The sequence below is a fragment of the Bombina bombina genome, chromosome 4 (assembly GCF_027579735.1).
Source record: "Bombina bombina isolate aBomBom1 chromosome 4, aBomBom1.pri, whole genome shotgun sequence".
Taxonomy (NCBI): Eukaryota; Metazoa; Chordata; class Amphibia; order Anura; family Bombinatoridae; genus Bombina; species Bombina bombina.
Window position 1 is genome coordinate 1,037,919,602 of NC_069502.1, and position 26,889 is coordinate 1,037,946,490.

The 26,889-nt window shown below is 39.8% G+C and overlaps 1 long non-coding RNA gene across 2 annotated transcripts in view; it reads left to right on the top strand.

Annotated features, from left to right (window-relative positions):
- The first annotated feature begins 469 nt into the window (after positions 1–469).
- LOC128657748 (uncharacterized) overlaps positions 470–26,889 on the top strand; it is a 115,357-nt gene continuing 88,937 nt past the window's right edge. For both annotated transcript variants that reach the window (XR_008402123.1, XR_008402122.1), the window contains exon 1: positions 470–601. This is a non-coding gene — a long non-coding RNA (uncharacterized LOC128657748). The remainder of the gene's footprint in view (positions 602–26,889) is intronic.

The following is a 26,889-nucleotide window of genomic DNA, read 5'->3' on the forward strand; positions in this document are numbered from 1 at the left end:
CAACTATCAACATATCGATTCCCCACCAATTTCTAACAGAACTGCTACACTCATACACTGCTGCTACTAACCTATTTGAGCTCTGGGCTCCCTCCTCACTATGGCGCGCTCCCTTATATATTTGTCACAACTTTGCTGCTCTCCACTCCACACACTTCTGCAGCTGTCCCAGCCCAGCCTCTGCCGGCCCACCGGGATTTTTCCCAGTATCCCGGCTGCCCAATCCGGCCCTGAACACACCAAACATAATAATCATGATAGCAATCAAAGCAATTTTTGGCAATTCAAAGTGGAAGTAAAAGTGTTTCTTACTATTTTAGAAGCCTTTCTGTCTTTTGCTTCAAAGGATCGAGCCAGTCAGTACACAGAAATCTCCAAACAAACTCTCCACTGCTGCAGATCCCAAAACGAGGCTTATTGTGACAAAAATGAGCAGTGACTGGAATAGTCCATCCAGACTTGGCTATGGGGGTGCTAGGCTGTAAAAACGGCCAGGAGGACCATGATAAACATAGCAAAGAAAAAGAAACAGCCGCACTAATAAGGCACCAAGGAGAAGGGCTGATAAAAACAAAAATTTATTGGAACAGTTTAAAATAAGGTATGTGGCAGGCAAACATCCTGACTAGTTTCGTGCTCACAGGAGCACTTAATCATAGGATGTGTTTGCATGTGCAAGCCCCCTATTTAAAGGGACAGCATGATCAATTAATTAAACTAAATTAAAAACATAAGTACATATGTACATAAAAATTGACAAATTCATATACAGGTAGCCCTCAGTTTACGTCGGGGTTAGGTTCCAGAAGGAATGGTTGTAAATTGAAACTGTTGTAAATTGAAACCCAGTTTATAATGTAAGTCAATGGGAAGTGATGGTGATAGGTTCCAGGCCCCTCTCAAAATTGTCATAAGCTACACCTAATATATTATTTTAAAAGCTTTGAAATGCAGACTTTAAATGCTAGACAGCATTATACACCTAATAAAATAATCACACAGAACAGAATATATAAATAAACTAAGTTAAATAAACAAAAACATTTGCTAAACAGCATTATAAACCTAATAAAATAATCATACAACACAGACTTCACTTGCATTTTTCTGCAAACAGTTCTTTCTATGCATTCCAATCTATAACTGAGTTATAGACAGGAAGATATTGTTCCTTTGAAATCTGCTCAATAGCTCAGGTCTGGTTAAACTGATTAATTTCAGCTTGCTTGGCTTTGCTGCAACACAAGCGGACAGCTCCACCTACTGGCTATTTTAATAAATGCACTGCTTCTCAATGCTTTTCAATAGCAGTCACATGACTGGAAAAAAAGGTTGTTATTCTGAAATGGTGTAAATTGAACCGTTGTAAAACGAGGGCCACCTGTATATAAGTCATCTACATTACAGTGGAGAAACAGAAAACACTTAATAAACATAAATAAAAGAAGATAGATATTAACAATACTGCACTGAACCCAAATTTTTTCTTTCGTGATTCAGATAGAGCATGCAATTTTAAGCAACTTTGTTATTTACTCCTATTATCAATTTCTCTTCGTCCTCTTGCTATTTTTATTTGAAAAAGAAGGCATCTAAGCTTTTTTTTTGTTCAGCACTCTGGACAGCACTTTTTTATTGTTGGATGAATTTATCCACCAATCAGCAAGGACAACCAGGTTGTTCACCAAAAATGGGCCGGCATCTAAACTTACATTCTTGCATTTCAAATAAAGATACCAAGAGAATGAAGACAATTTGATAATAGGAGTAAATTAGAAAGTTGCTTAAAATGTCATGCTCTATCTGAATCACGAAAGAAAAATTTTGGGTTTAGTGTCCCTTTAACCAGCATAAAGAAAAATAAGTTAATTTAGTATCTGTCTGGCCCACACTTATGGGTGTAAGTAATTTACTCTATATTTAAAAAAAAGGATTATATAACTTTCTTAAGCTGAACCTTGTTAGGGTATAAGATTGGATAGGCCTGTGTCTGGCTAACTTAAAACTTCAGACACTGTTATACCAGTTATTTTAGCATGTAAAATAGTTTAAGATGCATGGTGATTACAAATATCCCTGTAAATTAATCCTTGATCGCCTAGGCAATCAGAATTATCATATTCCTTAAAACTTTTTTTTAATTTAAGTAATCTAATAATGTAGTATTTAGAAATATATGACATATAAAATAAGTAAAACTTAATGAATTTTATTCTTAACAGATGTTTTGAAGCCCCTCTGAGGAAGCGTTTTTTGTGAAACGTACGTCAGGGGTCCTCTGGGATAAGCTTTGTCTTTCCCTTTTTTAATCTGCTCACTAGTGATGTCCCGAACTGTTCGCCCGCGAACGGTTCACAGCGAACATAGCTTGTTCGCGTTTGTGGGCGAACACATGGCGATGTTCTATCCGCCCCTATGTGTCATCATTGAGGAAACTTTGACCCTGTATGTCACAGCCGTCTGACACATTAGAGCCAATCAACATCAGACACTCCCTCACAGACCCTCCCAGCTACTCGGAATCCGCCATTTTAGACTCATAACGACCTTGCTTTCTTAATGAGAGGACGTGTTGTGTTTTTGCTCCTGACATTAATAGGAAAAACATAGCTAGGCTAGTGTATTTAGTGTCCACTACAGTCCAGAAGAACTCCACTCATCTCTGCTGCAAGCACAGCACCCCAAAAAGCCCTTTTTAGGGCTATATTTCGTGCCGTTTTTTTTTTTTTCCGTATTTTTTTTATTAGCATTTGCCTGGCTTTTAGCCTGTGTGTTTAAGGCTCACAGCATATGCTGTGATTACTGCCACCACTGATATCTCCCTAACAACATTAGTTTAAATTTAACTAACCAAAAATTTTAATTATTTTGCTAGTGTATTTTTTTTTCATTTTCTATCAGGCCTGTGTCACACAACATATACTCTGGTTCATTGCTCTGTGCCAGCCACCAGTGTTAATATCCGTTTATAACATTATTTTAAATTTAAATTTTTTTATTTAAATCATTTTTCTAGTGTAATCTAATTACATTTACTATCAGGCCTGTGTCTGTCAGGCTCACTCAGCATTAATATACCTCATTTTTTTTCAGTCTTTTGGTTAATTGGTCTGTGCCAGGCAGCCACCCACCACTCATATCTTCTTCAACTTAATTTAAATATTAAAAAAAAAAAGTTTAAATTTGTTTGATAGTGTAATCTAATATATTTTTCTATCAGGCCTGTGTGTTTTGCTGACATACAGAGCCTACTGTGTTTACTTGCTGCCCTCCCTAGTCTATGAGCCACGACTCATATGTGTTTAACATTTTTTTAATTTCCCCCCCAAAAAATAATTTAAATCATTTTTCTAGTGTAATCTAATAGTATTTTCTATCAGGCGTGTGTGTATCTGACTTACAGAGCCTACTGTTTTTAATAGCTGCCCTTCCAAGGCTATCAGCCACGACTCATATGTATGTGCTTAACCTTTTTCTTAAAATTCCCCCAAAAAAGTCTTTAAATCATTATGCTAGTGTAATCTAATTTTATTTTCTATCAGGCCTGTGTCTAACTGTCTATCTGACTTACACAGCATACTGTTGTTAATTGCTGCCCTACGTAGTAGCCAGCCAGTGCGACCACTCATATGTGCATTGCACTTCTTAACATAATTTTAATATTAAAATCTAAAATTTTAAATATTTTGCTAGTGTAATCTAACTTAATTTTCTATCAGGCCTGTGTTTTTGTCACTTACACAGCATACTGTGTTAAATTGCTGCCCTACCTACCATCCACGACTCATATCTGCCAGCCTGTGTGCCAGGCCCAACTAGCCAATTAGTGGCACCAATCATAATTCTTGTAACAGTATCAAAAAAATTAAAATTCATAATTGTTTGGAGTGCAAATATTCAGTCTACTAGTGCCATTAAATTGCAGTTTCCTCCTGCCTGGCAGCCTGTGTGCCAGGCACAAACTAGCCAATTAGTGCCACCAATCCTAGTTGTTGTAAAAGTATTGTTAATCTTTAAAATTCCAAATTGATCGCTTGTGATTCCTCAGTTTGCTCGTGCCATTGAATTGCACTTTCCTCCTGCCTGCCAGCGTGTTTTCCAGTCCCAACTAGCCAATTAGTGGAACCAATCATAATTCTTGTAACAGTATATAAAAAATAAAGATCATAATTTTTTGGACTGCAAATATTCAGTCTCCTAGTGCCATTGAATTGCATTTACCTCCTGCCTGCCAGCCTGTGTGCCAGGCCGTCTTGCCAACTATTTACACCAATCATAATTGTTGTCACAGTATTGTTACTAATTAAAATTAAAAAATTTTTGATTGTTGATCTTAATCCTCAGTTTGCTCGTGCCATTGAATTGCACTTTTCTACTGCCTTCCAAGCCTGTGTGCCAGGCCTACTTTCAAAATATTTACACCAATCATATTTGTTGTCACAGTATTCTTAATAATTAAAAATTAAAAATGTTGGTAATATTTGTTCTAAATCCTCAGTTTGCTCGTGCCATTGAATTGCACTTTTCTACTGCCTGCCAGCCTGTGTGCCAGGCCTACTTTCAAAATATTTACACCAATCATATTTGTTGTCACAGTATTCTTAATAATTAAAAATTAAAATTTTTGGTAATAGTTGTTCTGAATCCTCAGTTTGCTCGCGCCATTGAATTGCACTTTCCTCCTGCCTTGCAGCCTGCTGTGTGCCAGGCCCACCTAGCCAATTATTCCCAGCAATCATATTTCTTTTAACAGTATTGCAAAAATTGTCAATCATCACTGTTTTGACTGTCAGTATTCAGTCTCCTAGTGTCCTTGTATTTCATTACCTCCTGCCTGCCAGCCTTTTGTGCCAGGCCGTCTTGCCAACTATTCACACCAATCATAATTGTTGTCACAGTATAGTTACTAATTAAAATTAAAAAAAATTTGATTGTTGATCTTAATCCTCAGTTTGCTCGTGCCATTGAATTGCACTTTTCTACTGCCTTCCAAGCCTGTGTGCCAGGCCTACTTTCAAAATATTTACACCAAATCATATTGTTGTCACAGTATTCTTAATAATTAAAAATTAAAATTTTTGGTAATATTTGTTCTGAATCCTCAGTTTGCTCGTGCCATTGAATTGCACTTTTCTACTGCCTGCCAGCCTGTGTGCCAGGCCTACTTTCAAAATATTTACACCAATCATATTTGTTGTCACAGTATTCTTAATAATTAAAAATTAAAATTTTTGGTAATAGTTGTTCTGAATCCTCAGTTTGCTCGCGCCATTGAATTGCACTTTCCTCCTGCCTTGCAGCCTGCTGTGTGCCAGGCCCACCTAGCCAATTATTCCCAGCAATCATATTTCTTTTAACAGTATTGCAAAAATTGTCAATCATCACTGTTTTGACTGTCAGTATTCAGTCCTCCTAGTGTCCTTGAATTTCATTTACCTCCTGCCTGCCAGCCTTTTGTGCCAGGCCGTCTTGCCAACTATTCACACCAATCATAATTGCTGTCACAGTATAGTTACTAATTAAAATTAAAAAAAATTTGATTGTTGATCTTAATCCTCAGTTTGCTCGTGCCATTGAATTGCACTTTTCTACTGCCTTCCAAGCCTGTGTGCCAGGCCTACTTTCAAATATTTACACCAATCATATTTGTTGTCACAGTATTCTTAATAATTAAAAATTAAAATTTTTGGTAATATTTGTTCTGAATCCTCAGTTTGCTCGTGCCATTGAATTGCACTTTTCTACTTCCTGCCAGCCTGTGTGCCAGGCCTACTTTCAAAATATTTACACCAATCATATTTGTTGTCACAGTATTCTTAATAATTAAAAATTAAAATTTTTGGTAATAGTTGTTCTGAATCCTCAGTTTGCTCGCGCCATTGAATTGCACTTTCCTCCTGCCTTGCAGCCTGCTGTGTGCCAGGCCCACCTAGCCAATTATTCCCAGCAATCATATTTCTTTTAACAGTATTGCAAAAATTGTCAATCATCACTGTTTTGACTGTCAGTATTCAGTCTCCTAGTGTCCTTGAATTTCATTTACCTCCTGCCTGCCAGCCTTTTGTGCCAGGCCGTCTTGCCAACTATTCACACCAATCATAATTGTTGTCACAGTATAGTTACTAATTAAAATTAAAAAAAATTTGATTGTTGATCTTAATCCTCAGTTTGCTCGTGCCATTGAATTGCACTTTTCTACTGCCTTCCAAGCCTGTGTGCCAGGCCTACTTTCAAAATATTTACACCAATCATATTTGTTGTCACAGTATTCTTAATAATTAAAAATTAAAATTTTTGGTAATATTTGTTCTGAATCCTCAGTTTGCTCGTGCCATTGAATTGCACTTTTCTACTGCCTGCCAGCCTGTGTGCCAGGCCTACTTTCAAAATATTTACACCAATCATATTTGTTGTCACAGTATTCTTAATAATTAAAAATAAAAATTTTGGTAATAGTTGTTCTGAATCCTCAGTTTGCTCGCGCCATTGAATTGCACTTTCCTCCTGCCTTGCAGCCTGCTGTGTGCCAGGCCCACCTAGCCAATTATTCCCAGCAATCATATTTCTTTTAACAGTATTGCAAAAATTGTCAATCATCACTGTTTTGACTGTCAGTATTCAGTCTCCTAGTGTCCTTGAATTGCATTTACCTCCTGCCTGCCAGCCTTTTGTGCCAGGCCGTCTTGCCAACTATTTACACCAGTCATAATTGTTGTCACAGTATAGTTACTAATTAAAATTAAAAAAAATTTGATTGTTGATCTTAATCCTCAGTTTGCTCGCGCCATTGAATTGCACTTTTCTCCTGCCTGCCAGCCTGTGTGCCAGGCCCAACTATCCAATTAGTACCAGCAATCATATTTCTTTTAACAGTATTGCAAAATTTGTCAATCATCACTGTTTTGACTGTCAATCTGCAGTCTACTAGTGCCCTTGAATTGCATTTTCCTCCTGCCTGCCAGCCTGTGTGCCAGTCCCAACTAGCCAATTAGTGCCACCAATCATATTTATTGTAACAGTATTGGAATTTTTGTTAATCATAACTGTTTTGACTGTGATTCTTCAGTCTCCTAGTGCCATTGAATTGCAGTTTCCCTTTCTCCCAGCGTGTGTGCCAGACAGGCCCATTTGCCAACTAGTGCAAAACAATCATATTTGTTGTCACAGTACTTTTAATATTTTAAAAAATTAACAATTTGTGATTTTTAAAACATCTGTCTTTTTTGTTGTTGTCAGTCTCACAGCGTATACTGTGCCCACTTTCACAGTGCCACCACTCAATTGGTGTAATAGTATTGTTAGTGTCCATTTTAAAAAAAAATGACAGGCAGAGGCAGGCCACCCCGCAGGTTCCGTGGTCGTGGTCGTGGTGCTGTGATTCCTTTAGACCCTACAAATATGCACATTGTTCAGATGCCGGGTGCCAGGGGGGACGCGAAAAGTTCTGAGGAGGACCTAGTTGAATGGCTAACACAGGACACCCAATCTTCTTCAGCTTCCGCTGCTAGTCCTCCATCTACGTCCAGCTGTGCTTTGGGCAGGTCTCAAGTGACCAGTGCCACTCCCCCGCCTGTCGCCACCACCAACACTAGCACCACAGCAGCTTCACTTGATCTGTCACATGAGTTATTGACACATCATTTGGAAGAAATGAGTGATGCGCAACCATCATTGACAGAGGATGTAGATAATAGTGATCAGTCTCAGTCAGGCAGCATTACCGACATGGAGGTACGGTGTGATGATGATGATGTTGTACCCGCTGCTGCTTCCTTTCTTGATGTGTCAGATACAAGTGAAGCGGTTGATGATGATGTGTCGGTGGATGTCACGTGGGTGCCTGCTAGAAGAGAAGAAGAAGAGGGGGAAAGTTCAGATGGGGAGACAGAGAGGAGGAGGAGACGATTTGGAAGCATGGGGAGGTCGTCTCAAGGAGCTAGTGGCACAGTCAGACAGCATGCATCGGCACCCGGGGTCAGCCAGACAGCATGCCGACGCCCGTCAAGGCATGCTGTTGCCACCACCAGAATGCCGTCATCGCAGAGCTCAGCAGTGTGGCATTTTTTTTGTGTGTCTGCCTCTGACAACAGCGATGCCATTTGCAACCTGTGCCAAAAGAAACTGAGTCGTGGGAAGTCCAACAGCCACCTAGGTACAACTGCTTTTGCGAAGGCACATGGTCTCCCATCACAAAGGCCGATGGGAAGAACACATGAGTAGAAGCAGCACACAAAGTGAAAGCCGCCCTCCTCCTCCTGCTCCAGCATCTTCAGCCACGTCAACCAGTGCTGTCCTCCTTGCCCCCCTCTCAACCATCCTCCACTGAGTCTCTCTTACGTAGCAGTTCCTGGTCATCTGCCCACAGTCAGGTGTCTGTCAAGGACATGTTTGAGCGTAAGAAGCCAATTTCTCAAAGTCACCCCTTGCCCGGCGTCTGACAGCTGGCTTGTCTGAACTCTTAGCCCGCCAGCTTTTACCATACAAGCTGGTGGAGTCTGATGCTTTCAAAAAATTTGTATCTATTGGGACACCGCAGTGGAAGGTACCTGGCAGAATTTTCTTTTCACAAAAGGCAATCCCAAACCTGTACTCTGTTGTGAGAAAGGAAGTTATGGCATGTCTGGCACACAGCGTTGGGGCAAGGGTCCATATGACCACGGATAGCTGGTCTGCAAAGTATGGTCAGGGCAGGTATATCACCTACACTGCATATTGGGTAACCTGCTGACTTCTGACAAACATGGAATGCGTGGCTCTGCAGAAGAGTTGGTGACACCGCCACGACTTGCAGGCAGGCCTGCTGCTACCTCCTCTACTCCTCCTACTCCATCCTCTTCCATAACCTCTTCCTCGGCTGAGTACTCTTCAACTTCTGCGTCTTGCTCCACATCTATGGCACCCCCCCCAGCTCCCCAGGTACTATGCTACATCCCGGGGTACGAGAGTGTCACGCCGTCTTGGGGTTGACTTGCCTGAAAGCGGAGAGTCACACCGCACCAGCACTCCTGACCGCCCTGAACGCACAGGTGGATCAGTGGCTGACTCCGCACCAACTGGAGATTGGCAAGGTTGTTTCTGACAATGGAAGTAATTGGTGGCGGCATTGAAATTGGGCAAGTTGACACATGTGCCGTGCATGGCACATGTGTGTAATCTAATTGTACAACGATTTGTCCATAAGTACCCAGGCTTACAGGACGTCCTGAAGCAGGCCAGGAAGGTGTGTGGCCATTTCAGGCGTTCCTACGCGGCCATGGCGCACTTGTCCGATATCCAGCGTCGAAACAACCTGCCAGTGAGGCGCTTGATTTGCGACAGCCCGACACGGTGGAATTCAACACTCCTAATGTTTGACCGCCTGCTCCAACAAGAAAAAGCTGTTAATGAGTATTTGTATGACCGGGGTGCTAGGACAGCCTCTGGGGAGCTGGGGATATTTTTGCCAAATTACTGGACGCTCATGCGCAATGCCTGTAGGCTCATGCGGTCCTTTTGAGGAGGTGACAAACCTTGTCAGTCGCACCGAAGGCACCATCAGCGACATCATACCATTTGTTTTCTTCCTGGAGCATGCCCTGCGAAGAGTGCTTGATCAGGCAGTAGATGAGCGTGAAGAGGAAGAGGAGAGTTGTGGTGTCCATCACCCCACAAACAGCCTTATCAGCATCGCTTGCTGGACCTGCGGCAACGCAGGAAGAGGATTGTGAGGAAGAGGAGTCAGAGGAGGAATGTGGCTTTGAGGAGGAGGAGAAGGAGGAAGACCGAGCACAACAGGCATCCCAGGGTGCTCGTTGTTGTCACCTCTCTGGTACCCGTGGTGTTGTACGTGGCTGGGGGGAGAAGATACCCTCAGTGAGGACGAGGAACGGGACATGATTAGCTCAGCATCCAACCTTGTTCAAATGGGTTCTTTCATGCTGTCGTGCTGTTGAGTGACCCTCGTATAAAAAAGCTGAAGAAGAACGACCTGTACTGGGTGTCCACGCTCCTCGACCCCCGGTAATAAGCATAAGTGCCTGAAATGTTACCAAATTCCCACAAGTCGGAAAGGATGGAGCATTTTAAGAATAAATTAAAAACTATGCTTTACACAGCGTATAAGGGTGATGTCACAGCACCACGGGAATGTAACAGGGGAAGAGATGAAATTAATCCTCCTCCTCCTCCCACGACCACGGCGGCAAGGACAGGACACTTTCCTGACGTCTTGTTGATGGAGGACATGCGTACCTTTTTAACTCCATGCACCATCAGAGCCTTTCGGGATCCAGCCTTAGAGAAAGACTCAACCGACAGGTAGCAGACTACCTAGCTTTAACTGCGGATCTCGACACTCTCAGGAGCGATGGACCCCTTGACTACTGGGTGTGCAGGCTGGACTTGTGGCCTGAGCTATCCCAATTTGCAATGGAACTTCTGGCCTGCCCCACTTCAAGTGTCCTGTCCGAAAGGACTTTCAGTGCAGCAGGAGGTTTTGTCACTGAGAAGAGAAGTCGCCTAGGTCAAAAAAGCCTTGACTATCTCACTTTTATAAAAATGAATGAGGGAGTCGATACCGAAGGGACATTGGGCGATACATTTGAATAAAAAAGGCCTGATGATGAGATGAGCTGGCTTGGGCTACAACTGGTACACAGGCTGGCCTTTTTTTTTTTACTTATCCGCCAACAACTAGTGTTCAAGCCACAAGCTTTTAGGGCACTTTATAAATGTTTTACAAACATCAATTTTTCTGGCCGCTGCTACAGCAGTTGCTACAACAATACCCAAATGTTTCAGTCATTTGTACATTCCTAATTTTTCTGGCCTCTGCTGCTGCTCTGTGGGTACAAAACTCAAATAAAAAAAATAAGGCACATAACAGTGATTAAACTGTTACGAATAGTACAACTTAGCACACCCACTCATATCTGGTGGACCATTAAATTGAACGCAAATTGCCACAAATTTGAAGGAGGAGGACCGACCAAGCATCTTTATCCGTCTCTTGGTTGCTCTAAATTATCTCCGTGTTCCATCTATGCCATACCTGTACTCTATTGTGCAAAAGGGTGGCATATGTGGTGTTTCATGCTGTTGTGCCTGTTGTGGGTTGTGGCCCATGGTATAAAAAGGCTGAAGGGAGAACGACCTGTAATGGGTGCCCCAGCAAATTTTTAGAAAAATGTTCCTGGTTCCTCTCAATTATCTCCGGGTTTCTAAAATGGATGCCATACCTGTACTCACTTGTGTAAAAGGATGGCATATGTGGTGGTGTTTCCTGCAGTTGTTTCTGTTGAGGGTGCTGGACCCTCTTATAAAAAGGCTGAAGGAGAACGACCTGGAGTGGGTTGTCCAAGCATGGTTTTTTGGGCAATTTCACTTTTCCAAACAATTATCTGTGGGTTTCTAAAATCAATGCCGTACCAGTACTCTATTGTTCAAAAGGATGCCATATGTTCTCTTTCCTGCTGGTATTTTGTTTGAGGGTCCTGACCCTCTTATAAAAGGCCTAAGGAGAAAGAGGTGTACTGGGGTGTCACTCAATTTTTTTTTCTATTTCACATTTGCCCAAAATTATCTCTGGGTTTGTAAAATCAATGCTGTACCTGTACTCTATTGTTCAAAAGGATGCCATATGTCCTCTTTCCTGCTGGTGTTTTGTTTGAGGGTCCTGGACCCTCTTATAAAAAGGCTAAGGAGAAAGAAGTGTACTGGGTGTCCATCGAATCATTTGTTTGATTCAAATTCCCGGTTGCAACAAATTATCTCCGGGTTTCTAAAATCAATGCCTTTCCTGTAATCTAATTTTCAAAAGGATGCCATATGTCCTCTTTCCTGCTGCTGGTTTTGTTGAGGGTCCTGGAGCCTCTGCTAAAAAGGCCTAAGGATAAATAAGTGTACTGGGTGTCTAATCAATGTTTTTTTAGATTTCCCGGTTGCAACTAATTATCTCTGTGTTTCTAAAATCAATGCCTTTCCTGTAATCTGTTATTCAAAAGGATGCCATATGTCCTCTTTCATGCTGTTGTTTCGGTTGAGGCCTCCGGGACCCTCTGCTAAAAAGGCCTAAGGATAAATAAGTGTACTGGGTGTCTAATCAATGTTTTTTTCTATTTCCCGGTTGCAACTAATTATCTCTGGGTTTCTAAAATCAATGCCTTTCCTGTAATCTATTATTCAAAAGGATGCCATATGTCCTCTTTCATGCTGTTGTTTCTGTTGTGGCCCCGGGACCCTCTTATAAAAAGGCCTAAGGATAAATAAGTGTACTGGGTGTCTAATCAATGTTTTTTTAGAATTCACGGTTGCAACAAATTATCCCCGGGTTTCTAAAATCAAATGCCTTTCCTGTAATCTATTTTTCAAATGGATGCCATATGTCCTCTTTCTGCTGCTGGTTTTGTTGAGGGTCCTGGAGCCTCTGCTAAAAAGGGCCTAAGGATAAATATGTGTACTGGGTGTCTAATCAATGTTTTTTTAGATTTCCCGGTTGAAACAAATTATCTCCGGGTGTTTCTAAATCAATGCCTTTCCTGTAATCTATTTTTCAAAAGGATGCCATATGTCCTCTTTCCTGCTGCTGGTTTTGTTGAGGGTCTGGAGCCTCTGCTAAAAAGGCCTAAGGATAAATATGCGTACTGGGTGTCTAATCAATGTTTTTTTAGATTTCACGGTTGCAACAAATTATCCCGGGTTTCTAAAATCAATGCATTCCGTAATCTATTTTTCAAAAGGATGCCATACTGTCCTCTTTCTGCTGCTGGTTTTGTTGAGGGTCCTGGAGCCTCTGCTAAAAGGCCTAAGGATAAATAAGTGTACTGGGTGTCTAATCAATGTTTTTTTAGATTTCTCGGTTGCAACAAATTATCCCCGGCGGTTTCTAAAATCACTGCCTTTCCTGTAATTATTTTTCAAAAGGATGCCATATGTCCTCTTTCCTGCTGCTGGTTTTGTTGAGGGTCCTGGAGCCTCTGCTAAAAAGGCCTAGGATAAATAAGTGTACTGGGTGTCTAATCAAGGTTTTTTTTCTATTTCCCCGGTTGCAACAAATTATCTCTCGGTTTCTAAAATCGATGCCTTTCCTGTAATATATTATTCCAAAGGATGCATATGTCCTCTTTCTGCTTCTGTTTTTGTTGAGACTCCGGGACCCTCTTATAAAAAGGCCTAAGGATAAATATGTGTACTGGGTGTCTAATCAATGTTTTTCTTTAGATTTCCGGTTTGCAACAAATTATCTCTGGGTTTCTAAAATCAATGCCTTAAATGTAATCTATTGTTCAAAAGGATGCCATATGTCCTCTTCCTTTTGTTTTTTTTTTTGTTTTTTTTTCTCTGTATTTTTGTTTATTTTAGAAAATTTAATGCACTTATAGGTTCACTAGATTATGACTTTGCACACTGCCATTTTCCAAGCAGCATTTTGACATGTCGTGTGATATGACGAGAAGAATGGTATGTTTTGAATCTGCTGAGCATAATAATAAAAAACATTTTTTAATTTAACTTGAGTTACTAACTGAAGCATGACTTCAAGGAGTCAGGCGTGGTCCTAGGTAGTGGTGTTAGCAGATTCTTTTCAATGCAAATTGCAATTGCCACAGCGTGCATAAAATGTGCGTCACCAGTCTCCAAATCTTACCTTTTTAATGCCAATTGATATTGCCACACCTGGAACAACAGTAAATAACATGTGCGTCCACCACAGTCTCCAAAGCTGTTGTCAGATGTATACAAAAACATGATAAAGTATTCCTTTTGGGGCGCAAAGAGATGGCTACCGGAACACTCCAGGAACTTCCCAAGAGTCGCTGTCTTGTGTTTCTGGTGATGTTGGAGACATCTGTGTAGTGTACAGGGAGGCCCAAAATCCTCTCCATCTCTGTGCACCCACAGGACAGGACGTCCTTGTCATCCATAAGCACAGGAAATTGCTGGCATTTTCCTTGCTTCAAGAAGTTCAGCTTTTGTGGTGATAGTACAGACTTTAATAAACTTTGGTTTCCTACCATACTCAAGACAATCTTGAAGTTCAAGCTTCGGACTTGCTGTGGGAAACCAGTGGCCTGTCCATACCAGGAAGATGATTTAGACAGAAAGTAACGAGCTCTGCTTGCAGGTGACACATGTTTTAGCGTCAATATCAAAGGGGCTTGCGTGCAGAATATGGCAGATGGCCCCTTATTCACATGTTTGTCCAGAGCCACAACATTTTCAAACAGCCAGAAGAAAGGTCGGTTCTCACCAGCCTTAAGTTGCGCTTCATTTACCAGATGCTGATATTCAAAAATAGACAAACAGTGCCTTAAAAAAGACATGGATTCACCAGAGCAAGGTCATTGCAAGTACTTCCCACGATAAACAAAATTAAAATGCCACAACTCCGCAATCTTCCCCTTCACATTATTATTGTCACACTCCCTTGTACTCCTATGCCCAGCTCCTGCTCTTGTTTTTGTTGAGGGTCCTGGAGCCTCTGCTAAAAAGGCCTATGGATAAAGAAGTTTACTGGGTGTCTATTCAATGTTTTTTTAGATTTCCCGGTTGCAACTAATTATCTCTGTGTTTCTAAAATCAATGCCTTTCCTGTAATCTATTATTCAAAAGGATGCCATATGTCCTCTTTCATGCTGTTGTTTCGGTTGAGGCTCCGGGGACCCTCTTTATAAAAGGCCTAAGGATAAATAAGTGTACTGGGTGTCTAATCAATGTTTTTTTTCTATTTCCCGGTTGCAACTAATTATCTCTGGGTTTCTAAAATCAATGCCTTTCCTGTAATCTATTATTCAAAAGGATGCCATATGTCCTCTTTCATGATGTTTTTCTGTTGAGGCTCCGGGAGCCTCTTATAAAAAGGCCACCTAAGGATAAAGAAGTGTACTGGGTGTCCAATCAATGTTTTTTTTCTATTTCCCGGTTTAGATAAATTATCTCTGGGATTCATAAATCTATGCCTTTCCTGTAATCTATTTTTCAAAAGGATGCCATATGTACTCTTTCATGCTGTTGTTTCTGTTGAGGCTCCGGGACCCTCTTATAAAAGGCCTAAGGATAAAGAAGTGTACTGGGTGTCCAATCAATGTTTTTTTCTATTTCCGGTTCATATAAATGATCTCTGGGATTCTAAAATCAATGCCTTAACTGTAATCAATTGTTCACAGGATGCATATGTCCTCTTTCATGCTGTTGTTTCTGTGAGGCTCGGGACCCTCTTATAACAAAGGCCTAAGGATAAAGAAGTGTACTGGGTGTCCAATCAATGTTTTTTTTTATTTCACAGTTGCAAAAAAATTATCTATGGCTTTCTAAAATCTATGCCTTACCTGTCATCTATTGTTCAAAAGGATGCCATATGTCCTCTTTCCTGCTGTTGTTTTTGTTGGGGGTCGGAACACTATTCTAAAAGGCCGAAGGAGAACGACCTGTACTGTACTGGGTGTCCAATCATGTTTTTGTTTTTCAATTTCCACGGTTCATAATAAATATCGCCGTGTAACTAAAATCAATGCCATACCTGTACTCTGTTGTTCAAAAGGATGGCATATGTGGTGTTTCATTCTGTTGTGGTTGTTGAGGGTTGTGGCCGTGGGACAGCGTTATAAAACGGCTGAAGGAGAACAACCTGTACAGCCTTGCTCCTCTTTTTAGGCAGGCCAGCTCTTTGCATACATGCCCACAGACTCTGTAAGCCATGCCTCTTTTAGGAGAGGTGCAGCCCATAATGCAGGGTCAGAACCTTCTGCCTGCAACTGTTATACTCTATTTTGCGAAAGGAAGTAACCTTACCATGGTTCCCTGCACGCACGTATTGTTGTTAGATTTTGGTGAGGGTAATCATGATGGCCATGTAGACCACCACGAGAGTCCTGGAAGTAACAGGGATGAGATGAAAGTGCTAAGAATAGTACTACTTAAACAACCAAGTTCGCCATGGGGTGTTAATCCAAGACGCTTGGCTTTATTTTTGTTTTGGGTGCGGTAATCATGCAGGCCATATAGAGCTGCCACCATTCGGTGTTGTATCAGCTATTTAACTAATAAGAACAGAACTACAAAAATACAACCAATGAAGGGCCTTATGAAGACTGAAGCCTAAGGTTGGATTGTAGTATTTGGTTAGGCTAATCATGATGGCCATGTAGACCACCACCGAGAGTCTGGAAGTAACAGGGATGAGATGAAAGTGCTAAGAATAGTTACTACTTGAAACAAACCGAATTAGCCAAGTGTGTGTTAATCCAAGACCGCTTGGCTTTATTTTTGTTTGGGTGCGGCTAACTCATGCAGGCCATATGGAGCTGCCACCATTCGGTGTTGTATCAGCTATTAAACTAATAAGAACAGAACTACCAAAATACAGCCAATGAAGGGGCCTTATGACGACTGAGCCAAGGTTGGATTGTAGTATATGGTTAGGCTATCATGATGGCCATGTAGACCACCACCGAGAGTCCTGGAAGTAAAAGGGATGAGATGAAAGTGCTAAGAATAGTACTATAGAACAACCGACGTTAGCCATGGGGTGTTAATCCCAGACCGCTTGGATTTATTTTTGTTTTGGGTGCGGCTAATCATGCAGGCCATATAGAGCTGCCACATTCGGTTGTTGCATCAGCTATAAAAATAATAAGAAACTGTACTATCAAAATACAGCAATGAAGGGCCTATGAAGTACTGAGCAAGGTTGGATTGTAGTATTTTGTTCGGCTAATCATGATGGCCATGTAGACCCACCCGTAACAGGGATGAAAGTGCTAAGAATAGTACTAATTTGAAACAACGAGTTAGCCATGGGTGTTAGTCTAAGACCACTCGGCTATTATTTTGGGTTTGGGTGCAGTAATCATGAAGGCCAGATAGACTGCCACATTTGGTGTTTGTAACAGGTATTAAAACTGCAAAGAACAGTACTACTTAACACAATCTACTTACCATGGGTCCCAGAGTATATGTTTGGTTATTATATTTTGTAAGGGTAATCATGCAGGCATATAGACCTCCACCCGATAGGGTGAGTATGAGTAACAGCTATTAAAATGCTAAGGACATTACTAATTAACACAACATAGTACCATGGGTCGCAGGGACAAGAGCAGATGTCTTATTATTATATTTTGTATGGGTAATCATCCAGGCCGTATAGACCTCCCAAATAGGGGAGTTACAGAGATTAAAGTGCTAAGAATGGTACGTACTTAAAACACAACCTAGTTAAAATGGGTACCAGATCGCATGTCTTATTATTATATTTTTTCAGGGTAATCAGGCAGGCATATAGACCACCCCCGATAGGGGAGGTGGTAACAGGGATTAAAGTGCTAAGAAAAGTACTAATTAACACAAGCTAGTTATCATGGGTCCAACACCGTGTGTCTTGAAGTTTACTTTGTCAGGGTAATCATGCAGGCCATATAGACCTCCCTTGATAGGGGGAGTTAAACAGGGATTACAGTTATAAGAATAGTACTACTTAACACAAACTAATTACCATGGGTCCAAGACCAGATGTTTTCTTATTATACTTTGTCAGGCTAACATGCAGGCCATATAGAGCTCCAACAAAAGGGGGGGTAAGAGGGATTCAAGTGATAAGAAAAGTTTTACTTAACACAACAAATTACCATGGGTCCCAGACCACGTGTCTTGTTGTTCATACTTTGTCAGGGTATCATACCGCCCATATAGACCTCCACAATAGGGGAGTTACAGGGTGAAAGTGCGAAGAATAGTACTACTTAAACACAACCTAGTTGGGTCAAGACCCGATGTTTAATTATTAGACTTTATCAGGGTAATTATATATCTAACAAATCTATCTATTTCTCTTCTATCGATTCTATCTAACTATCAATCTATGTATATCTATCTATCCCTATCTATCAATCTATCTTCTGTCCGGGATGTTTTGAGACAGCCACTTGTGTTTCTGACAAATTTGAAGTAGGAGGACAGAACAATCATCTTCTTCCATCTCCCGGTTCCACAATTGAAGGCATATAGACCTCATCTGATAGGGGGAGTAACAGGTTGTAGTAAAATGTTAAGAATATTACTACTTAACACACCACGGGTCACAGACCACATGTCTTATTGTTATACTCTGTCAGGGAAATTATATATATTTCAAATCAATTTATTTATATATCAAATCGATCGAACTGTCAAACGTATCGATCAAATGTAGATTGCAATCTATTGATCGATGTAATTCGTATCTATAAATGTATATTACATATTTTGGTTGATGTCATTCGTATCTATTAAATGTATATTGCATCTTTGATTCGATAACATTCGTATCTATCAAATGTATATTGCATCTATTGATCGATGTAATTCGTATCGATCGAATGTATATTGCATCTATTGAGCTATGTACAGTGTATCGATCATATGTATCTTGCATCGATTGAGCTATGTAATCTAAGTATCTATCTATCAAATCTATCTATCTCGTGGTTGTGCAAGTGGACTGCTGTTTGCGGTTGATTGCGGTGCGTAACACTTGGAATTTGCTCTGTCACTGTGATGCGGCCGTAACCCTTACACTACTGATAGATACGACATCTAACTGATGTTTTAAAGCACGTTATTGCAAACAATTTGGAATGTTGTTGATTTAGGCCCCCATTATGGGTTAAAAGCAGAATCTGCATAAACTATGTAATTTTCCATGGGATTTTTGCCATGGATCCCCCTCCAGCATGCCACAGTCCAGGTGTTAGTACCCTTGAAAACAACTTTTCCATCACTATTGTGGCCAGAAAGAGTCCATGTAGGTTTTAAAGTTCGCCTGCCTATTGAAGTCAATGGCGGTATGCGCGGTTCGCGGGTTCACGAACAATACCGGAAGTTTTCGAGTCCGCCATTCGCGAACCGAAAATTTTAGGTTCGCGACATCACTACTGCTCACCCTCATTGTTCTGACACTTGCAGCAGCATATTATGTATACTTGTTAAAATTTAATTGTAATTTCAGCCCTGGATTGTAAGGGCTTAGCCTATATTTATACTTATGCTGCCAGATATCTTAAACATTTGAATCTAGATTAATTTAGACTACAGTTCAACCTGGGTGTAGTGTTTTTAGTTCTCAGCCTTTGCTCATGTATGTGTGGTTAATATATTATTTACTTAATAAACTTTAGTGTATGAATGTTTTGCTATATAAGAAAAAAATTTTTTTTTAAAAATATATTTTTCTGATTACGAATGGGCTCCGTTGGCCAATTTTCTCTCTCACAGATTTGAGTTATCTATCCCACATTTGTAAGTCTATTTACAATTACTTGTTAGTTGTAAGATGTTTTGAAGCGTCCTTTAGAATTTTTAGATTTTTAGTTTCTTTCCTTCTTTTCTTTCCTTCCCTTGAATTTCAAGGGAGCCCAATGTCGAGAGATTATGGAAAAATCAATTTATATAAGAATATCAGTCAGATTGTATATTAAAATATGGAGAGAAAATATAAGAATATGTCCCTGTTCACTCTACAGAAGTTACCAGTTACCAACTTCATATGGGAAAGCTTTTCTTGATCTTTAGTAAGTTATGTCATGCAAAGCCTTTGCATGATCTTTTTTTCCCCATTTAGAAGGCCCATGAAAACACTTTTTAGAGTGATGGGTTACAGCAGATCTTCCTATTTCAGCCCCATTTGGTTGACCAAGTGGCCCAAAAGTATCGCCAAGCATCATCAGTGAGAGGGGGAGAGATCGAGAGCACCTCTGAGCATAGATCAGATGCAGGCAGTAGGGACCATCGGCTTGTATGCTTGTCAGCACTTCTCCGCCGTGCTTGAATATAATTTACCCAGCGCCACTATAGCTTCTGCGAGCAGTTAGCTTGTTCAGCACATGCCAATCCAGATCACATGGGCATCAGGCGCGAATCTTCCGCCTATGAAATCCAATGCAAGTCTGTCAAAAGAACTGAAATAAGGGGGAAGTCTGCAGAGGCTAGATAGAAGGTAATCACAGAGGTAAAAAGTATATTATATAATGTTGGCTATGCAAAAGAGGGGAATAAAAGGGATTATCTATCTTTTTAAACAATAACAATTCTGGCATCAACTGTCCCTTTAATAAACAAGCACCAAATCATATATTTTACTTCTAAACAAATATCACAGGAAATACCCTTAGTGACTCAAGAGCGCAGAGCTGGTTATTGTTTTAAAGCTGTTTTACCTGTGTCCCATAGCAATATATACAGCGTTAAGCCCCCTGATTGCCCCAATTTATTAGAGCTCTTTGAAGTAATTGCATACGAATCATCTTTTCCAGAGATATACATACAGTACATATGTTTTTATAGTGCTATCAAGGTTGTAGACTCTATTGATGTTGTTAATGTGACTTTAGAGATGTGATAGTATTAACATCTTTTGATGTTTTTAATCATCATGTTTTTTAAATCGGTTTTTTAATTTTAATTTTTGTTAGTAAAAATGTTGTATTATTATTTTATTGGTTTCTTCTGGAATTGGTTCCAGGTTAATATAATATTAAGTAATATTGTAGTTGTTTGAGTTGAAGTGTGTGCCATAATAATTCTCTCACTTCTATTGTCTCTCTTTTGGTCTTTTTCTTCATATCTAGAACTCTGCATAGTTAGATACACAGCTAAAAAGCTAAATGTCCCATACTGATAAGTCTTCTTAGATATTCTTATGAGAGCAGAGAGGAATTCGATCATCAGGACCTTAGAGTCTTGTGAACATTTGTTCTTCTTGGTCATTGATTTGGATTTTAGTGGCCCATGGAACTTTGATGTAAAGTGTAAAAAAAACAAAATATAGTTTATTTGATAAATGACACATAATCTCAGCCCAGTGTGCACCTACATTCTACAGAACTTAAACAAGCTCTGTTTATACATGCAGTGACTGTTTAACTAGACTTAGGTTCGTTGCATAAAGCTTTTATTTATTAACATATAGTGATGTCGCAAACCTAAAAATTTCGGTTCACGAACGGCGGACTCGAACTTCCGCAAATTGCTAGCGAAACTGCGAACCGGGCGAACGCCATTGACTTCAAGGGCAGAGCGAACTTTAAAACCCACAAGGACTCTTTCTGGCCACAATAGTGATGGAAAAGTTGTTTCAGGGGACTAACACCTGGACTGTGGCATGCCGGAGGAAGATCCATGGCAAAAACTCCCACGGAAAATTACATAGTTGATGCAGAGTTGGTTTTAACCCATAAAGGGCCTAAATCACCTAACATTCCTAAATTGTTTGGAATAAGTGCTTTAAAACATCAGGTATGATGTTGTATCGATCAGGTAGTGTAAGGGTTACACCCGCTTCACAGTGACAGACCAAATCCCATGTAACGCACCGCAACCAACCGCAAACAGTCCATTTGCACAACCACGAGATAGATAGATTTGATAGATAGATACATAGATTAATTAGATCAATAGATGCAAATATACATATGATAGATACAAATTAGATAGATCAATAGATGCAATATTACATTTGATAGATACGAATTACATAGATCAATCGATGCATATCCATTTGATAGATACGAATTACATAGATCAAAAGATGCAATATACATTTGATAGATACGAATTACATAGATCAATAGATGCAATATATAGTTGATAGATACGATTGATAGTTAGATAGATAAATAGATAGATTTGATAAATATTAATTCCCTGAAGAGTATAACAATAAGACATGCGGTCTGGGACCCGTGGTGTGTTAAGTAGTACTATTCTTAGCAGTTTACTACCTGTTACTCCCCCTATCGGGGGAGGTCTATATGGCCTGCATTTTTGCGAACAGGGAGATGGAAGAAGATGCTTGGTCTGTCTCCTACTTCAAATTTGGCCGAAACAAAGTGGTTGTCACAAAACAGTCGGGCCACGAGATAGATAGATTTGATAGATAGATATACATAGATTGATAGTTAGATAGAATCGATAGAAGATAAATAGATAGATTTGATAGATATCTAATTACCCTGACAAAGTATAATAATAAAACATGCGGTCTGGGACCCATGGTAACTAGGTTGTGTTAAGTAGTACTATTCTTAGCAGTTTAATCCCTGTTACTCCCCCTATCGGGGGAGGTCTATATGGCCTGCCTGATTACCCTGACAAAGTATAACAATAAAACATGCAGTCTGGGACCCATGGTAACTAGGTTGTGTTAAGTAGTACTATTCTTAGCAGTTTAATCCCTTGAAACAACTTTTCCATCACTATTGTGGCCAGAAAGAGTCCTTGTAGGTTTTAAAGTTCGCCTGCCTATTGAAGTCAATGGCGGTTCGCGCGTTCGCAAACAATACCGGAAGTTCGAGTCCGCCGTTCGCGAACCGAAAATGTTAGGTTCGCGACATCACTACTGCTCACCATCGTTGTTCTGACACTTGCAGCAGCATATTATTATACTTGTTAAAATTAATTGTAATTTAGCCCTCGGATTGTAAGGGCTTAGCCTATATTTATACTTATGCTGCCAGATATCTTAAACATTTGAATCTAGATTAATTTAGAACTTCAGTTCAACCTGGGTGTAGTGTTTTTAGTTCTCAGCCTTTGCTATGTATGTGTGGTTAATATATTATTTACTTAATAAACTTTAGTGTATGAATATACTTTTTCTGATACGAATGGGCTCAGTTGGCCAATTTTCTCTCTCACAGATCTTGAGTTATCTATCCACATATGTAAGTCTATTTACAATTACTTGTTAGTTGTAAGATGTTTTGAAGCGTCCTTTAGAATTTTTAGATTTTTTAGTTTCTTTCCTTCTTTCTTTCTTCCTTGAATTTCAAGAGAGCCCACATGTGGAGAGATTATGGAAAAAATCAATTTATATAAGAATATCAGTCAGATTGTATATTAAAAATATGGAAAGAAAATATAAGAATATGTCCCCCAGTTCACTCTACAGAAGTTACCCAGTTACCAACTTCATATGGGAAAGCTTTCTGATCTTTAGTAAGTTATGTCATGCAAAGCCTTTGCATGATCTTTTTTTCCCCATTTAGAAGGCCCATGAAAACACTTTTTAGAGTGATGGGTTACAGCAGATCTTCCTATTTTACAGCCCCATTTGGTTGACCAAGTAGGCCCAAAAGTATCGCCAAGCATCATCAGTGAGAGGGGGGAGAGATCGAGAGCACCTCTGAGCATAGATCAGATGCAGGCAGTAGGGACCATCGGCTTGTATGCTTGTCAGCACTTACTCCGCCCGTTGCTTGAATATCATTTACCCAGCGCCAAAATAGCTTCTGCGAGCAGTTAGCTTGTTCCCAGATCACATGGGCATTCAGGCGCGATCTTCCGCTATGAAATCCAATGCAAGTCTGTCAAAAGAACTGAAATACGGGGGCAGTCTGCAGAGGGTTAGATAGAAGGTAATCACAGAGGTAAAAAGTATATTAATATAATTGTTGGCTATGCAAAACTGGGGAATGGGTAATAAGGGATTATCTATCTTTTTAAACAATAAACAATTCTGGCATCAACTGTCCCTTTAATAAACAAACACCAAATCATATATTTTACTTCTTAAAACAACATATCACAGGAAAAATACCCATAGTGACTCAAGAGCGCAGAGTGGTTATTGTTTTTAAAGCTGTTTTACTGTGTCCCATAGCAATATATACCGCGGTTAAGCCCCCTGATCTGCCCCAATTTATTTAGAGCTCTTTGAAGTAATTGCATACAAATCACTCTTTCCAGAGATATACATACAGTACATTTGTTTTTATAGTGCTAACTCAAGGTTGTAGACTCTATTGATGTTGTTAATGTGCCTTTGAGATGTGATAGTATTAACATCTTTTGATGTTTTTAATCATCATGTTTTTTTTAAATTCAGGTTGTTTAATTTTAATTTTTTGTTAGTAAAAAGTTGTATTATTATTTTATTGGTTTCTTCTGGAATTGGTTCAGTTAATTAATATTAAGTAATATTGTAGTTTGTTTGAGTTGAAGAGTGTGCCATAATAATTCTCTCACTTCTATTGTCTTCTCTTTTGGTCTTTTCTTCATATCTAGAACTCTGCATAGTTAGATCACAGCTAAAAAGCTAAAATGTCCACACTGATAAGTCTTCTTAGATAACTCTATGAGAGCAGAGAGGATTCGATCATCAGGACCTTAGAGTCTTGTGAACCATTTGTTCTTCTTGGTCATTGATTTGGATTTAGTGGCCATGGAACTTTGATGTAAAAGTGTAAAAAAAACGAAATATAGTTTATTTGATAAATGACCACATAATTCTCAGCCCAGTGTGCACCTACATTCTACAGAACTTAAACAGCTCTGTTTATACATGCAGTGACTGTTTAACTAGACTTAGGTTCCGTTGCATAAAGCTTTTATTTATTAACATGTAGTGATGTCGCAAACCTAAAAATTTCGGTTCACGAACGGCGGACAGAACTTCCGCAAATGCTAGCGCAGCGAACGGCGAACGGGCGAACCGCCATTGACTTCAATAGGCAGGCGAACTTTAAAACCCACAAGGACTCTTTCTGGCCACAATAGTGATGGAAAAGTTGTTTCAAGGGGACTAACACCTGGACTGTGGCATGCCGGAGGAAGATCCATGGCAAAACTCCCACGGAAAATTACATAGTTGATGCAGAGTCTGGTTTTAACCCATAAAGGGCCTAAATCACCTAACATTCCTAAATTGTTTGGAATAACGTGCTTTAAAACATCAGGTATGATGTTGTATCGATCAGGTAGTGTAAGGGTTACACCCGCTTCACAGTGACAGACCAAACTCCCCATGTAACGCACCGCAAACAACCGCAAACAGTCCATTTGCACAACCACGAGATAGATAGATTTGATAGATAGATACATAGATTAAATAGATCAATAGATGCAATATACATATGATAGATACAAATTAGATAGATCAATAGATGCAATATACATTTGATAGATACGAATTACATAGATCAATCGATGCAATATCCATTTGATAGATACGAATTACATAGATCAAAAGATGCAATATACATTTGATAGATACGAATTACATAGATCAATAGATGCAATATATAGTTGATAGATACGATTGATAGTTAGATAGATAAATAGATAGATTTGATAAATATATAATTTCCCTGACAGAGTATAACAATAAGACATGCGGTCTGGGACCCGTGGTGTGTTAAGTAGTACTATTCTTAGCAGTTTACTACCTGTTACTCCCCCTATCGGGGGAGGTCTATATGGCCTGCATTTTTGGAACAGGGAGATGGAAGAAGATGCTTGGTCTGTCCTCCTACTTCAAATTTGGCCGAAACACAAGTGGTTGTCACAAAACAGTCCGGCCACGAGATAGATAGATTTGATAGATAGATATACATAGATTGATAGTTAGATAGAATCGATAGAAGATAAATAGATAGATTTGATAGATATCTAATTACCCTGACAAAGTATAATAATAAAACATGCGGTCTGGGACCCATGGTAACTAGGTTGCGTTAAGTAGTACTATTCTTAGCAGTTTAATCCCTGTTACTCCCCCTATCGGGGGAGGTCTATATGGCCTGCCTGATTACCCTGACAAAGTATAACAATAAAACATGCAGTCTGGGACCCATGGTAACTAGGTTGTGTTAAGTAGTACTATTCTTAGCAGTTTAATCCCTTGAAACAACTTTTCCATCACTATTGTGGCCAGAAAGAGTCCTTGTAGGTTTTAAAGTTCGCCTGCCTATTGAAGTCAATGGCGGTTCGCGCGTTCGCGAACAATACCGGAAGTTCGAGTCCGCCGTTCGCGAACCGAAAATGTTAGGTTCGCGACATCACTACTGCTCACCATCGTTGTTCTGACACTTGCAGCAGCATATTATTATACTTGTTAAAATTAATTGTAATTTAGCCCTCGGATTGTAAGGGCTTAGCCTATATTTATACTTATGCTGCCAGATATCTTAAACATTTGAATCTAGATTAATTTAGAACTTCAGTTCAACCTGGGTGTAGTGTTTTTAGTTCTCAGCCTTTGCTCATGTATGTGTGGTTAATATATTATTTACTTAATAAACTTTAGTGTATGAATATATTTTTCTGATTACGAATGGGCTCAGTTGGCCAATTTTCTCTCTCACAGATTTGAGTTATCTATCCACATTTGTAAGTCTATTTACAATTACTTGTTAGTTGTAAGATGTTTTGAAGCGTCCTTTAGAATTTTTAGATTTTTTAGTTTCTTTCCTTCTTTTCTTTCCTTCCTTGAATTTCAAGAGAGCCCACATGTTGAGAGATTATGGAAAAATCAATTTATATAAGAATATCAGTCAGATTGTATATTAAAATATGGAAAGAAAATATAAGAATATGTCCCCAGTTCACTCTACAGAAGTTACCAGTTACCAACTTCATATGGGAAAGCTTTCTTGATCTTTAGTAAGTTATGTCATGCAAAGCCTTTGCATGATCTTTTTTTCCCCATTTAGAAGGCCCATGAAAACACTTTTTAGAGTGATGGGTTACAGCAGATCTTCCTATTTCAGCCCCATTTGGTTGACCAAGTAGGCCCAAAAGTATCGCCAAGCATCATCAGTGAGAGGGGGGAGAGATCGAGAGCACCTCTGAGCATAGATCAGATGCAGGCAGTAGGGACCATCGGCTTGTATGCTTGTCAGCACTTACTCCGCCGTGCTTGAATATCATTTACCCAGCGCTACTATAGCTTCTGCGAGCAGTTAGCTTGTTCCCAGATCACATGGGCATCAGGCGCGAATCTTCCGCCTATGAAATCCAATGCAAGTCTGTCAAAAGAACTGAAATAAGGGGGCAGTCTGCAGAGGCTTAGATAGAAGGTAATCACAGAGGTAAAAAGTATATTAATATAATTGTTGGCTATGCAAAACTGGGGAATGGGTAATAAAGGGATTATCTATC